Below are 12,247 nucleotides of genomic sequence, written 5' to 3' on the forward strand. Positions count from 1 at the left end.
TTCCATTTCTTCATCAACCATTTTGAGCCTCGTCTAACGTTTGGCCTTCATTTCTTCAACCCACATTCATTTAACCCTGGGATTGGAAGATGTGTAATTGTATAAAATTCAAAAAGCAAGTAGGAAAAAAAAAGCAAATATATATAAAAAAAAAGCAGCAAAGCAACAATAAAACAATGTCTAAAGGCAAGTGTTCCAATGTCTTTAATACGAACATGTCTCGAATTGCGTCTCTTATCGAGTGCTTGGTACCGTGCTTGAGAAACATGAATGCTAAGTGAGTGATGGACCGCATGATCTGAGATTGCCTACATTGATTCAAAAAAGTGAAAAAAAATGTTGAAAATAAACTTGCAAAATTCAAAATTAAATTTACAATTACACATCTTGAGGGCTTCTCTCGGGTCTTGAGCCTTTTACCCCTTTCTTCCTTAAACCATCAACTTAACCACATTACAACCCTTGAAAGACCTCTTTGAGGTGTACATACACTTGTGCAAAGTTCGGTTAGAGCTACGTTCGGACTGATTCCTAACGGATACGTAGGCAACCTCACATTAAGGTGCAGCCACATTCATATTCATATCTATGCATGATCAAGTCAAAGAATATCCAATGCTTATCTCTATATCCCTACCCATTTAGAGCTAGACTTGGGGGCTTGAACCCACATCACATTAGCTTAGCTAGCCTAAAGAGTCATCATGTTTGACTCTTCACACATATATTTCCATCACCATAACCTTTGCAGCCTCACCTTAGTATCACTTTCATAAACTTCTTTCACACATACATATCCATATCATCTTTCCCTTAGGAACCCTTTATCATGAAATCTTGTTTCCCTACCGCGCATGCTTCATCATCTTTCAAGACAACATTCATCAGAAGAAACATTGTATAACGTTGTATACTTGCTTAGCTTCTTGACCTGAGCAATGTTCATTGTTTCATGCATCGCATAATGTACAGAGTAACATTTCTATATCAATGATTTGTAATAATACAAAGCATATCGTTCTTAGCTCCTTGACCTAAGCAACGTTCATAATCACTTCATTTATATACGTTCTTAGCTTCCAGACCTAAGTGATGTTCAAGATCGCTTCTTTACACCATATATGATTCTTAGCTCCATGACTTAAGTTCATTCATCTATCGTGTCACATGATGTAATTATCCTTAGCCTCCTGGCCTAAGAACATGCATCATGCATACATTATTTTCAATACAATCAATTCAATCCATATGATTCATTTCGTCTTGCTCAAGGAGGAAATTCAAAACTTCTTCCCTTTTTCATTATTTTATTTAGGGGAAGTTCAAAAACTTTTTCAAAATTTTTATCGAGGGAAGTTCGAAAATAAAATTTCATTTTTCACGTCTTTCTTTTTCGGGAGAAAGTCGGTACCCTCCACTCGTCTCATGACAAAAATGATGGAAATTTTTTGCTTTTGCATTTTCGGTTGCTTGTGTCTGACACACACACTCTCAAACTATACACACACACAATCACAAGTCATACTCATGTCATGTCATGCCGTATCAAGTCAAACTTGGTCAAGTCAGTTGGTCAAGTCAATCATAGTCTATACGAGTCCCCTGGCAAATTTTATTTTGCAGGTCTCATTTACAGCCCACGTCCGAGGACAAGCAGACCATTTACAGCCCATGTCCAGGGACAAGCGTACCATTTACAACCAGCCCACGTCCGGGGACAAGCGGACCATCTACAGCCCACGTCGGGGACAAGCGGACCATCTACAACCCACGTTTGGGGACAAGCAGACCATCTACAGCCCATGTCCGGGGACAAGCGGACCGTTTGCAGCCCACGTCCGGGGACAAGCGGACCATTAACAACCAGCCCACGTCCGGAGACAAGCGGACCATCTACAGCCCACGTCCGGGGACAAGCGGACCATCTACAGCCAACGTCCGAGGACAAGCGGACCATCTACAGCCCACGTCCGGGGACAAGCGGACCATCTACAGCCCACGACAGCCCACGTCCGGGGACAAGTGGACCATCTACAACCCACATCCGGGGACAAGCGGACCATCTACAGCCCACGTCCGGGGACATGCGGACCATATACAACCCATGTTCGGGGACAATCAAACCACCATCATTTCATGACGCAAGGTTCTCGATACACAGGGACTTGCAATCTCATCATCTGTCGACTTTCCTCAAGCATTGAAAGTATTATCCGGTGAATTTCTTCAAGCATAGAAAACCGCTAAATTCCTTTGTCGGCTTTCCTCAAGCATGGAAAGCATTATCGGTGGATTTCTTAAAGCATAGAAAAACACCAAAATCATATGTCAACTTTCCTCAAGCATGGAAAGTGTAATCCGGTAGGTTTCTTCAGGCTTAGAAAGCTACAAAACTCATTTGTCGGCTTTCCTCAAGCACAGAAAGCATTTCAACAAACGTCATCCGGTGGATTCCTTCAAGCATAGGAAAATACCAAACTCATTTGTCACTGATACACTGGTGTCAGATAAGAGTTCAATCCCTTTACTCTTTTATCTGTAGAACTAACATTTTTCTGCAGGTATCGGCGTATACAGAGTGATTAAGGATCGCAGAACGTCTTAAATCATTCTCCGTCCCTATCGACCACTTTGACTATTGTTTTCGAAACTGACGTTTCTAAAAACTCAGTCCAATTGGGGGCTTCTGTAGACACCTAAAAATGTCTCCCCAAAACAAAACTCGATGATGAACAACCTTTCACCACCATTATTGGTCGGGTTTAGTATTTAATCTTTGGAGTGCTTAAATCCATATTCAAATCCATATTTTCAATTCATAAACCAACCCAATTCCTAGCCCATTTCCCCAAAATATATCTTATTTTCCTCTTTTCGTGCCTTTAAACCCAAAATAATTCATTTCGTGTCCTTTAAAATCATTCATTTCGTGTCCTTTTTATAAAAACGTTTAACCCAGTTTATTTTGGTCCATAATCTGGGTCCAATGATTAAATATTTGGATGGGGCTTTAAAAGATCTTTCCAACAATATATTATAAGCTCAAATCCGAGTTATAACGAATAAGTTATGTCCAAAATATTAAGCTGAGCCCAAACCGAACCTAAACCCACCTTCCATACGACCCAATGATCATGTGGAGGGTCCAAATTATTTAATCCCATTCCTAAACCAATTAGGATTAATTAGAAGCTTATATAAGTTTCTAAAAGATCTTAATAATCCTTTTTGAAAAGATAAGATTAAAGAATTTGAAATTGAATAAAACTTTTCTTTTTGAAAGCCCTAATTTTATTCGAATTGAAAGACGTTCAAAGACAGGCATATATTATTTTTGTGGCACATATTTATTATCCAAATTTTATATGGTTGTATAGCACTTGAAATTATCTTTCCAATGATATATTATAATATCAATTCCGAGCTATAACGGAGAAGATATGAATAAAATGTCAAACTCTATCCAAAATTGACACTGTCTCACTATTTCGGCCATCTCTTTTATTCTATAAAATATTTTAATCTGATTCTAATTGTATTAGAAAGTAGACTTCAAGATCTTTCCAACGATATTTTATTCATCTTATTTCAATTTTTGAATCAAAAGATATGATAAAAACAAAAAACGCAAAAACTGCTGTCTATCGAGTTTTATTCCGATTTAATTCGGATCTTATCTTGTTTTTTTCGACCTCTTTGTTTTTTCTCTATAAATAGAGGTCATATCACCCCTTTTCCAATCATCAACAAGCTTGATCATCAAATAATTCTTTTCTCCCTCTTTAGCCTAAACACTAGCATCCCATTCTTTCACTATTTCTTCCTTTAAGCGCTCCAAGGAGTCCATACAATATCCGAAGTTCTATACTTAAACAAAGGCGTGAAATTTATAATTAACTGAGGGTTTGGACCAAATTAAATATACATTTATTTAATTTAATTGTTTCAATTTGATTTATTTTTTTATTAAAGTTACTAACAGTTTATTCATGATGTAGCAATTTAAAGGAACGCGCAGAATGCGAGTAATTAATTAATTTAATTACTTTTATTTTTATTCTTGTTGCTAGTATCATGATTAGATTATTATTATTATTATTTGATTTGACTAACGCTATTATTGTTGAATTGCTTCCAATATTAACGTTTATTCTATTATTGTTATGATCACCATATTGCATGTTTAAAGGGAATATGTAATTGAAAATCACGCCTAATAAGATAATTTGGACAACCGGTTTAGGATCCTTTTTAATCTTGTTGTTTAATTCAAGTGATCACAAATATTTTATAATTATATGTTGCATTAATATTAAACCAATTTAGCATAATAATAGTTTGGAGCAAATTGAATATTTTGTTTGTATGTCTTTGAGATCGCAGGAATCACTTTTCACTATAAGAATCGAGTAGAGGCCAATACGGGCGAATGACTCCATGACTCACTTTGTAATCTCATGGTTCCGAACCATATGGAGTTAGTAATCTCATGGATTATGGATGGGGTGTAACCTTCACGGGTCAATCGTTGTTGCCTATCGTTGTCCCTTATTCGTGGTTGCCTTTTTATGATCCGTGAACGGTTTACAAGTTCCTTAAAAACTTGTTGGCGACTCCCTACTTTCCTTGTCCCTAATCGTAATGTCAATTCCCACTTCCTATGAGTTCTAAGCATATTCACCACATGCTTTTAACGTAGGCGCACTTCGATCGACGCCTACAAATATGCTTGATTTTTTTCATGCAATTGTGAATGTTGTCGTTCACTTATTGCATAGGTTTAGGTATAACTACTTTTCTAATCTTAGCACCTTCATTACTGATCACTTTCATAATAAGATGATAAATTTGAGAGTGTCATGGATTATATGTGATTTAGGATTTATTGTCTAAGTGATGGCTCCCACTCATTTTCATGATTGAGACTTTCAACTTGACAACCTACAACCATTAACGTTCAGTAACGAACTTTCCATAGAACATCTTGTTTATTACCGCCATTAAGGCAACAATGTTCTCAACATATATTTTAGTAAACTTCCTGATGATTCTTTTCTTGGGTTTCACACCAAACGGCTCACAATGATTTGGGATACCCTAATCACTTATGGTCATGGAAATTTTCCTTCAATTCTTGCACATTACACATGGATGCACGTCCATGTTACCATTCTCAAGCCACGACTCATTTTAAGCTGGTAAACAGCTTCCTTGTTAAGGATCTAATCATTGTTAAGGTTTGTGCTTGCAACATCAATTCTCAAATTTTATTAGTTTCCATAAGTCAAGAACACATCCTATTACTTATCCAAGTACTTGGATGTTCTTTGCCATAATCTAACGATCTATTACATAGATTCAGGTTGATTGGTACTACATACATACTTCACATGATCTAAGCAAGCAAGTCGTGTGACGATTCCATATCACAACGTACATTATGGATTAAATTGAAGAGTAATTCTCAATCTTATTCCATCCATGTGACATTTTAGCTCATTCAGTTTCACTGATTATTGCTAAACTGTTTGATGTGTGATATGGTTGAAAGTCTTTATTAGAGTCTTTCATGTTTGACTTAGTATTTAGCCTAGCTTATACTTAGTTCAAACATTTACTTATTTTTATACATACGAGTCGAAAGTCTTTCAAAGTCCTTCAATTCATGGTTAACACAGTAAAATCCTTTACACGTTCAAACATTTTATTAAGTCTACACAATAGATCTTAATACCAATACGTACTAAGTATCGTCTTTTCTTGATCCATTGTCGAAAATACTTTCAAATCTAAGCATTTAGCATTTGATAGTTATTTCACAATAGAGTTCATAAACTTTTCGTTGGACCTTTATATAATTTACTTTTCCTCCTACTAAACTTCTTATTCATAAGAAATTTTATGTTTCTCCATAAGTTAATCCTCTTATTAACTTCATGAGAAAACATGTTCCAATTCCTATATGCAATGCTTCCACTAATCCCATGACGGATTCCTTGAGCTTGCTTTTAAATCTAGCATTCATTTAGATTTTCAAAACCCTTAGACTATTTTCACAGTCACTTCCAAAATCCTATTTTAGGAAGGCGGATTTGGTATCTATTTTGCCATATTTCATATCCGCAATTTTTCTAAAACAATCACGAAAAGACATTAGCATTCCGATTGGTGAATAGGTTTTTATTAAAATCAACTCCGTGAATTTAATTGTATTCTTTTCAACCAATCTAGCTATGTATGCATATACATTTCCACATTTGTTATTTTTCTCCCTGAAAACTTATTTGCAATTGATGGGTCTTTCACCCTTTATGCAAATTAATCAAGTTTCAAACATGATTTTAAACATGGAGTCTATCTCAGATTTTTATGGCCTCTAACCATTATTCGGAATTTGGATTTGTCGTAGCTATCTTACAAGACATTATTCCTTTACTATCTAATAGTAAATAGTATGCTTGTAACTCTTAGGTTTATTTCTAACTTAATAGAAAATTTATAGGATTCAACCCAAGCCTTTGGTGAATTCTATACCTATACGGGGTTATTGCATCAAACACTGAGTTTCAAGGCTCCTCCGAAGCCCTTTGATTTTCTTGATCTTACTCCAACTTTTCAAAAGTTTTTCAAGAAATGAATTCTCTTTCACTAGAAGAAAATTGGGCTCAAGTAACACCCATCGGTAACACTTAAAAAAATTTAGGATTATTTGATTTTTATGTAACACTTTTGTAACATTGTCGTATTAAGTAACATTTTTTGTAACACTTTAGTATTATGTAACACTTTATGGTAACACTTTGATATTAGGTATCACTTAGTTGCAACACTTAATTTGATGTTACTCGAATCCTTTTTTTTCTAATTAAATATTTATTTTCTTCTAATCTCATTGCAGAAAAAATTGATCGGTGCCTTTTATTTTAATTTTTTTATTTTTCATTCTAGTCTATCCCCTCCTCTCATTCTTGTTCAAATATCTATTCTCTCTGAATTAGTTTATATTCTTTAATCCATCGAGTCACCCTCATTACTATCCTCTGAATCATCATCATCATCATCAGTACCATCATCTAAATCACAATCAACATCATCAAATGAATCGAGAGTGAAGGAATCACAACATATGGTACTACTATGGTGTTCATTACTTAATGATTACATTAAGGTTTATGTTCATCTGCATAATTTCTCTCACCTATACGTTCGGCTTCTTCGCTTTACTCTTCTCCAGTCTTTCAATTCCTCCTATTTCTGTTCCTTCTCAATGAAAAATCGTTTCCACCAGTAACTTTCGCTTCCCTCCTTCTTCTTTTTTTCTCTAATTTAGGGTTTTCATGATGTTTTTTTTAGTGATTTTAGCATTAATTTGTGTATGAGTGTGTACAATTCTTCCTCAATTTTCTTAAATTAGGTTATCTTTTAGTTGCTAGTTATTTGCTAAAATATGAAGTTTTAGTGATTTTAGCATGATGTAGTCAGTTAATTATGTGTATAATTCATTCTCATGTTTACAATTTCTGTAATATAGATGTATACTACTAGTTAGAATTTGGATTGATGGTGAAATTGCTGAAATTGGTTTAACTATGTTTTTTGAAATTACGATATTGGGATTTTAGATGTTGTGGAGTTTCAAATTAGCTTGATTTTTCAATTGGGGTGGTGTTGGTGCTTATGGGAAGTTAAGGCCATATTCTATTCACATATTAAGTTAACTAAGTTCATTTCAATTAAGGCCGATAAGTTCGGATACATAAGTTCAATTGAGGACATATACGAGTAGAGAAGTTAATTAATGGACAAGTTTATTCCGGAAAGGACCAATTCAGGACTAACTAGTTAATATAAGCTCAATAATTTTCTGTTAAAAAAAATATAGGTTGAGTAACTTTTGCATTACTGAAAATCTAATTGGAAGGGTTTAGGAAAATACTTGGTTGTGACAATTATTACTGATGCATTTTGAACCTTGATTGCGTATAAATTAGACATTTAAAGATGCGTGCGATTGGAATGGGAGTTTTAATTTATATAACGGTTTAGGTGCCTACTACTATGAAGTAATTGACAATAATATATGATTTTTTTTAGTCATTGCTTATATATTGCTGCTTGTTTGCATATCAAGACTGATAACTAGTTGAAACATTGGTTATATAGTGTTAGTCAAAAGAAACTCTAATGATGACAAAATATATAAACCATTCCATTTGAAAGGTCCATAGTACCTATTCATTAGTTGATTAAATTGCATAAAGGTGTCCAGCAACTTGTCATTAACCTAGCTATTGTTTAAAAAGCTTATGAAAGTCATACTTATTTTAGGTACTACAAGAATTTAAGATACTCTGTGAGTAAAATAGTATATCTAATTAAGATCATATTATATATACTATTTGTTTTTTTTTTAAAATCTTACATTAATTTAATTTCTTATCTTATTTTGTAGAATTCAGAGTATTATTGCTTGTATTTTGTCTATGTTTGGCCATTTATAGATATGAGCAAGTCACTTGTGCATATTTTCTTAAACAACTTATTATACAAAGTAGCTTATTCCATGATTGTGCATTAAATTGGGTTTTAAAGGAAATCCATTTATGGTGATTGTCGAATTAACTTTACTTAATTGAATCAAAACAATATGATTGTAGTAGTATTCTTGGGAGTGAATTCAACAAAAGTGAATTTATCTTTGTGCACTTTAAATACTGTTTCTCATATTACAGTGACAGTATATAAAAACCAATCAAATTAAGTTTTCTTAAAGAGTACTTCGTATTATATAAAAAAAAAAATCCTTGGGAGGAGGAATTAGGAAACTGCTATGGGAAGCCATGCTTTCAGCCTTTTACAATGTCCACGGTCAAGTTAGAGTGGGGTCAAGATTTTCAAATCTAGCTACTCTCTTTTGCTGACTTCTGTCTCCAATTCTCCATTAATAGAGTTAGGGACTTAGGGGCAGGGCTTCGTACATCTATTTCAGACCGTCTCCAACAAGAAGCTACAATATAGATGTAACTTTCATTCCTGTTGTATGGGAAGCCTTTTATTGTGTGGGATTTTTTCTTTTTTTTCCTCTCTAAATTGCATTGTAGTCATAGAATAATTTTCTTTTAATTTAAATTACCTAGAGTAAGTATCTCTTTTTATATGTGAACATGATCTACGTTGTACTTTTTTAATGAAAACAATGATGCAAAGAAGGGAGGAAATGTACCAGAAGCACAAGTGTCTCATCATAAAGACAGGAAGGGACATCCAAACCATTAACGAATAAAACTAGCAAAGCTGAAAGGCGCACTTTACAAGAGGTCACAAAGGTGCCAAATCTACATAAAAGGTTCAGACTTTGTCATTCATGTGTGTGTGTGTGTGTGTGTGTGAGTTTGGGAAGGGGTTAGTCATTAGTTTGAATTGCTGTCAACTATCACGCTTAATGCAAATGTATGGATATACTATCAACAATTTGAAGAGCAACGAACAAACACAAAGTTTGATTGATTAGAGAATTAACGTAAGAGTGACTAACCTATGCAGTGTGGAGACCTGGTGTTAGACCACCTATTCTAAAGTTTCATTTTCGTATCCAGGTTCCCTTCCCCTAATGCTAAAATAGGTCCAAGGATAAGATTAGGATACCTATATATTTTCCTAGACTTCCTGGTTTTCGGGGTAAGTTAATGCTTTCATTCTTTATTGTTTTCTTATGTGATTTTTACAAACTATCATTGTAGTGTTTTATTTTTCTATTTGAACTTGTGCTATTTTTTTTTGTAAGTTAGTGGTTAAATTTAGTTTTATGCGATAGAGCACCTATTTTGCAAGTTGATTTGATTTGAGGTTTGATATTATAGTGGCAGTTGAATACCCATGAGTTGTTGAATGTTCAGAGGGTCATTCTTATTTTCATTAGGACCCAAATTACAATTAGCTAACTATTGCAATACCCTTTCTACTAAGAATTCTAAATTAATCTAGACTTTGTTTTTTGTGCAATCAGGTGCTGAGGTTCTCTTTTTGTCCTCAAGGTACTCGAATTTTCAGTCAGGTGCTCTTTCTTTGTTCCTGTCTCTATCATTTTTTCTTTTTTGGCTAATATTGAAATCAATGTAGAAAATACAATAATGCCTTGGAATCTTAGGGTGGTTGGCTTTTATGTCCTAGTTTTGAATCTTATTTGTACCCTTTCTACTATGATTCTACCATGATAATTCTGTTTTAATATCTATTATGCAAATTTTCATGTAAAAATCTGCCTATTGTGTATATAACTCAAGACTCTCAGCCTATTTCCCACCACTGTCACCATTTCTTCCCCTCTCAACATTCAGTCTTCTATATTGAGCTACAAGAATAATGGAATTCAGAACTGAAATCAGAACTGAATTCATAGATGAATTTTAGAACTAAAATCCAAACCTAAAATCAGATATAAGATTTAGAACTGAATTCAGAGCTGAATTTCAGAACTAAAATCAAAGCTGGAATTCAGAACTAAATTTAGAGTTGAATTTAGAGTTGAAATTCAAAACTTAATTCAAAACTAAATCAGTGCTGAAATTCAAAACTAAAATCAAAGCTGAAATTCAGACATGAAATCAGAGTTTAAATTCATGACTGAATTCAGAGCTGAATTCGGAACTGAAATCTGCAAAGGGGAGTTTGTGTGTCGTATCAGCTTAATTTATTATATGTGTAGTGAGAATAATGATATCTTTTACTTAGATGCATATATTAAATACTCTGATAGGTGTCTGACACTACAAAAACCTGTTTATCATCAATGATGTCCGCGGACTAACTATCTTGTATGTTCTTTGTAAGAAGCAAGATCAAGATGGTAGATTATGAGAAATCTAGACAAACAAGGATAGTACAAAATAGAAGCAACCGGTGATATGTTCACTAAAGGGAAAGAGCAACAAACCAACAATTCTCGATGAGTTCTTAAATCCATATAAAGACTAAATTGTGAAAGAAGCTGTAGCAGAATTAATGAAGAAACTCAAGCAAATTGATCCGGAAGTGTTGGATACTTTGACTCTATTACTTGAAAATGCGTCATCCAATCTAGAACTTACAGATCAAATTCCCATTGTACACTATTGAATAACAACGAAACGAGGTAATGGTTAATATATAATCTTTTAAAAAGCAATAACTCTTATTATTGTGTTATTTTATTTTTGCTTTAGTTGTTTGATATATGATGCTTTCACACATAGGATCAATTGGATCAAGATGAAGAATTGGGATAGCAATTTATGATGCTACAAGAACTTACTTTTACCGATGTTTTGTTGCTGCTACCACTATTTTGCTGTTGTTTTTAGCTATTTTGCTGTTGTTTTTAGCTATTTTGCTGTTGTCTTTTGCTGACACTACTGCTACTATTGTCTGATCTGTTGCTGACTCTTGCTCATTTGGTTTGCTGGCATTGCTATGCTACTGCTAGTTGCTGCCAACTGATGTTTGCTACTGCTAGAAGCTTCCACTACTATCTTCTATTGTTGGTTGCTGCTAAAGACTACTGATGGCAGCATCTATTACTGCTTCTTCCGTTCTACTAGCTAGTTGTCTAGCTACTGTTTTACTCTATTATTATTAATGCTCTTTACTGTAATTGGTGTCTTTTTTTGAAATTTGGAAGATTTTTGTTTTTCCTTACTATTTCCAAGATAGATATCGAATGTTAATATTCTTTGTGTTTGGATTATTATATTTTTTGGCCAAAAACATTAAAATTGGTGTTTATAGATTTTTTTCGTGAGAATTATGAAAAAATTTCAATCCAAGCTGTTTTCTATCATATGTGTTGATTTCTTATTCATATAGTTGTTGTACATATGATTTTTTTTTCTTATATTTGTTGGAGGGAACGACGAGGCCCTCAGACCTGCTGATGTGTTACTTTATTCTTGGGATCGTGGTCGCTATGTCTGTGTAGATTTGACAGGATCTTCTCCTTTGACACAGTCAAGGCTATCTGACTTTATTCCTGGACGGGTTGTGGCTGATGCAGCTCATCGGATGCGGGTTAAGTATGAGACTCGTTGTCAAGCTATTGGATATGGGTTCATTCCTTTCTCCTTTTCTTCGTTTGGTGAATTAGAGAAGGAGGTTGTTGCGTTGCTTAAGCGAATTCAGAGGTTCTCGAAGACGCAAGGCATTGGAACACCTGCTGCGGCTCATATTGTTACTAGGGTAGGCTTTGCTATAGCTAGAGGAGTGAGGGCCCAGA

The 12,247-nt window shown here is 34.3% G+C and overlaps 1 long non-coding RNA gene across 7 annotated transcripts; it reads left to right on the forward strand.

Moving 5' to 3' along the window:
- Positions 1-6,685: 6,685 nt before the first annotated feature.
- On the forward strand, positions 6,686-11,976 carry LOC110724963. Of its 7 annotated transcripts, XR_002512103.1 has the most exons (5): positions 6,727-7,287; positions 9,208-9,346; positions 10,007-10,054; positions 10,834-11,131; positions 11,232-11,976. It is a non-coding gene; the product is annotated as an uncharacterized LOC110724963 (long non-coding RNA). The 7 variants fall into 7 exon arrangements; XR_002512099.1 differs by having other exon boundaries at positions 6,686-7,287; positions 10,007-11,131; XR_002512102.1 differs by having other exon boundaries at positions 6,686-7,287; positions 9,208-9,326; positions 10,007-11,131.
- Positions 11,977-12,247: the final 271 nt, after the last annotated feature.

The sequence above is a fragment of the Chenopodium quinoa genome, unplaced genomic scaffold (genome assembly GCF_001683475.1).
Source record: "Chenopodium quinoa cultivar QQ74 unplaced genomic scaffold, ASM168347v1, whole genome shotgun sequence".
NCBI classification, from domain to species: Eukaryota; Viridiplantae; Streptophyta; class Magnoliopsida; order Caryophyllales; family Amaranthaceae; genus Chenopodium; species Chenopodium quinoa.